Raw genomic sequence first — 4,878 nt, 5'->3', positions numbered from 1 at the left:
CATAAGAATAGTGAAAATTCCATTATTTGGAGACTTTCCAATGGTTGGCCCACATGCAGAAACCAAGAGTTCCAGGTGTTTCCTAATCCTGTCTCTATTCTGAGAGATTACGCTTAAGGGGTTCCCCACAGGAAAAGTTTGCAAAGCCTTGGCAACTTGCCACTGCACATGAAGGCACAATCGAGGGTGGCTATTAATAGGAAAACAATACAATCTGAAGGGAGGCTGACTGTCCTTTATGCAGTTTCTTCTTATTTATTAAACAATGTTTATTATAAATCTAACCTCAAAACTTGGATTTTTACATTAATAACACTTCACGTTTGTAAGATAATTTTCAAGTCTCTTCAAAATTAACTCTTTTAATCCTGAAAAAAAAAAAGTGACAAGTAGCCCATCGTGGGAAGAGGAAAATTAAAGTGGATCAGATGAATGATTTGCCCAAGGTCACAACATTATTTTATGGAAGAGTTAAGATTAGAACTTAACTAACCCTTCCATCTATTCTTCCTTACAACACACAGAAGAGTAAATGCTAATTCCATCTGGTTTGAGAAATCCCCTGACTTGGAATGGAAACTTCCTTTTAAAAATAACCTCTATAGAAAAAATTTTTTTAAAAAAGTCTACATGACTAATTCTCCTAAAATAATAAAACAGTTTTAAGACCACATAAAAGTCATCTAAAAAGCTGGGTGAAGAGAAGATCAAAGATGCTTATGTAAGGACAAGATAGAAGCCAAGTTTCAAAATTCAAAGCTTTTGTGAGCTCTAATCATTTCGCTTGCATTCATAAAATCTTTACCATTTTCTCTCTACTTTTTGATGTATAATATTCAATCGATTGTAATGGAATATAAGTGGATAGTACTTGAAATGCCCCCTGAACATGAAAGTACAAACTGTGGCACGTGCACAGCACTTCCGCGTAGAGGAAAGTGGGCCTTTTCCTGCCAGTCAGAGGCTTTTAGAGAAAAACGAACTGGCCCCGGGATTGGTGCCATTGTTATTCCTCTCAAAATAGAAAAATTTTGGATTTTCCTCTTCTCCATTCTGAAGTCAAAGGCAATGACTATATTTACTGCTAGGAAGTCTATGTATGTTTCCTTTTCAATGGATTTATAAACTCCATTATGTTAATATCAAAAATATATAACAGGTATAAAAGGGATGAAGGATCCTGCTGTGACTTCCTAGGGAGGGGCATTTTCCAGTTTATTGAGATTCTGAATTATTGGTGGAGCTAAAGCTTCATGACTGACCTTCCTCTTATGCTGTGACACAATGCAGAGAGTTGGCATTAAAACTCCATGTGATTAAAAAATTCACAGGTCCTTTAAAATTGTACATTTTGTCAGATAAAAAGAATACAAAAATATACACAAACAACTTAGCTAGTGAATTGTGAGCTTTTAACAGGAAAAGAAAATCAAAGGCGGCTATCTAACCACTTTCTCTCAACTTTTCTGGTGTATATTTATGAGATTAAATGTATCAAAGAGCAACTGAAGTGTTAAACAACAAGCTCCTGTTGAGAAAACACTTTGTCATAGCAAAATAGCTTTTAATCCTAAATTTTATAAATGGGTGGGGACGTGGGGGGAACTTTTGATGGCAAAAATGGGAAAAGACAGAAGAAAGAAAATTTAAGTAATAGCAGAAGGGGTACAAAGTAGTACTCAGACTAGAAGATATTCATTTTCTACCCTTAAATGCAAAGAAAACCATAAAAATTTCTGCCATCGAAGCCCCAGAAAATTTTCACAAAGAATATCGGGTTTTTATAGAGAACAAAGATAGTCACATCTCCTAAATGTCCTTCCTTGAAACATTTATGTTTCAGCAATTAGGAATAGACATCAAAATAGTTTCTAAGTTGTGAATAGTTTAGGCAAACCATCTGCATTTATGTGACTGAACACTGAACCATTACTGAGAACATCCTGTAGAGAGTATATCTCCCTTGTCACAAAGAAATGATCCCACTGTGGGATCAAGAACTAGAGCATTTAAATAAGAGAACATGCAGAGAAAGACAGTGGATGTAAAGGACAAGAACAGAAATATGATCCAGTCAGTCACCAGAATAATGTGGATAGTAATTAACATTAAAAGTAATAGTAGTTGTTGGGCATATCATTTATAATTTCATATATATGTGCGGTATTCCATAGTGGGTATTCTGTTCATCTTGAGTAATCCCTGGGTGTGTCTTTTTTAAAGCTCCTATTTGACAAAAGTTCTATCAACATTTATTAAAGAAAGGTGCTGTTTACTAAAGAAAGGGTAGATCTAGCCAACATGTGTTATTTTTATCCTGGTACCCTGAGTGAAAAATCACATATGCATATCACTTGAAGAACGATGTCTAAACAGAGTCTATTGTTACTTGAGTGACTTCAGTCTAAAGTACTTCGGGAACTATAAAATGTCACAGATTCCTTCATCATAAAGGTGGTGTGCTGCAGGGGAAATCATTCTTAGCTCTATGGGAGAAGTCTTGACTCCCAGTTCTGCCACTCATTGACCAGCTATATCTCTATGGGAAGGTCACTTGTAATCTGATACTTTTCTTATGTGTAAGAAGATAATTATTCTGTCTGTCTCCTAGGACCACAGAGACTGAAATAATGCACATGACTATTACTATTTTTCTTATGAACAACATAAATAATAATAATTTCTATTTCATAGCACTCGAAAATTGCCTTCAGCTACTTGATCCCATTCAGTGCTCACAGCAACCATTTGGAGCAGATTCTCTTGTCTCCATTTTTCAGATGAGAAAATGAAGTCAAAGAGGTCAGCATGTATGTCATGTGGTCAGGAAAATGAAGTGCCAGGACTAAAGTTCTGACTTTTGGATATTTTGTGCCACTGTCTGCTACACCAAATCATTTCATCATAAATCTTCTCATTTCATTCTACTTTACAGAGTCAACAAGGGATGCTGGCCATTCCACATCTATTTGTGTAACTCCAGCAATGAGGAAATCCTCACCTTCTGAGGAAATCCATTCCATTGTTCAGTACTCTAATTTTTAAGAAAGGTCTTTATTTTGATCCAAAATCCACCTCTTCATAACTTCCATTTATTATTTCTCTATTTCTGTCCTCTAAAAATGTGCAAAATAAGTTAAATTCTTCTTCAGCTGGCTTTTTTTTCACAATGGGTTTGCCGCCAGAACACAGGTATTGTGAAAACCACTGCTAAACCTAAACCAAAATGGGAAAGGAAAAGACTCATATCAACATTGTCGTCATTGGACACACAGATTCATACAAGTCTACCACTACTGGTCATCTGATTTACAGATGTGTGGGATAGATAAAAAACTATTGAAAAATTTGAGAAGGAGGCTGGTGAGATGGGAAAGGGCTCCTTCAGCCTGGGTCTTAGATAAACCTGAAAGCTGAACGTGAACATGTTATCATGTAACATTGATATCTTCCTGTGGAAATTTGAGACCAGCAAGTATTCTGTGACCATCATTGAAGCCTCAGGACACAAAAACTTTATCAAAAACATGATTACAGACATATCTGAGGCTGACTGTGCTGTCCTGATTGTTGCTGCTGGTGTTGGTGAATTTGAAGCCGGTATCTCCAAGAATGGATAGACCCGAGAGCAAGCCCTCTGGCTTACACACTGGGTGTAAAACAACTAATTGTTGGTGTTAACAAAATGGATTCCCTTGAGCCACCCTATAGCCAGAAGAGATATGAGGAAATCATTAAGGAAGTCAGCACCTACATTAAGAAAATTGGCTACAACCCCAACACAGTAGCATTTGTGCCAATTTCTGGTTGGAATGGTGACAACATGCTGGAGCCAAGTGCTAATATGCCTTGGTTCAAGGGATGGAAAGTCACCCGTAAAGATGGGAATGCCAGTGGAACAACACTGCTTGAAGCTCTGGATTGCATTCTGCCACCAACTTGTCCAACTGGCAAGCCTTTGCATCTGCCTCTCCAGGATGTCTACAAAATTTGTGGTATTGGTACTGTGCCTATTGACCGAGTGGAGACTGTTCTTAAACCTGGCATGATGATCACCTTTGCTCCAGTCGGTGTTACAACTGAAGTAAAGTCTGTTGAAATGCACCATGAAGCTTTGAGTGAGGCTTTTCCTGGGGACAGTGTGGGCTTCAATGTCAAGAATGTATCTGTCAAAGATGTCCATTGTGGTGACTGATAACCATAAAAATGACCCACCCATGGAAGCAGCTGGCTTTGGCTCAGGTGATTAATCTGAACCATCCAGGCCAAATCAGTGCTGGATATGCACCTGTGCTGGATGATCATAGAGCTCACATTGCCTGCAAGTTTGTTGAGCTGAAGGGGTAGATTGTCGTTCTGGAAAAAAGCTGGAAGATGGTCCCAAGTTCTTGAAATCTGGTGATGCTGCCATCATTAATATGGTTCCTGGCAAGCCTAAGTGTGTTGAGAGCTTCTCTGATTATCCTCCTCTGGGCCGTTTTGCTGTTTGTGACATGAGACAGATGGCTGCTGTGGGTGTCATCAAAGCAGCGGACAAGAAAGCAGCTGGAGCTGGCAAGGTCACCGAGTCTGCCCAGAAAGCTCAGAATGCTAAATGAATATTATCCCCAATACCTGCCACCCCAGTCTCATTCAGTGGTGGAAGAACGGTCTCAAAACTGTTTGTGTCAATTAACCATTTAAGTTTAATAGTAGAAGACTGGTTAATGATAACAATGCATCGTAAAACTTTCAGAAGGAAAAGAGAATGTTCTGTGGACCATTTGTGTATGTGTGTGTGTGTGTGTGTGTGTGTGTGTGTGTGGCAGTTTTAAGTTGTTAGTTTTTAAAATCAGTACTTTTTAATGGAAGCAACTTGATCAAAAATCTGTCACAAAA

The 4,878-nt window shown here is 38.2% G+C and overlaps 1 pseudogene; it reads left to right on the top strand.

Annotated features, from left to right (window-relative positions):
* Nucleotides 1-3,226: 3,226 nt before the first annotated feature.
* LOC112824139 (elongation factor 1-alpha 1 pseudogene) lies at nt 3,227-4,646 on the top strand (annotated as a pseudogene).
* Nucleotides 4,647-4,878: the final 232 nt, after the last annotated feature.

This window comes from Callorhinus ursinus, unplaced genomic scaffold, assembly GCF_003265705.2.
Source record: "Callorhinus ursinus isolate GAN/ISIS: 27379988/994484 unplaced genomic scaffold, GSC_fseal_2.0 scaffold9, whole genome shotgun sequence".
In the NCBI taxonomy this organism is placed as follows: Eukaryota; Metazoa; Chordata; class Mammalia; order Carnivora; family Otariidae; genus Callorhinus; species Callorhinus ursinus.
The sequence above is the reverse complement of the archived record's forward strand: the minus strand, read 5'-3'. Positions and strand labels throughout refer to the sequence as shown.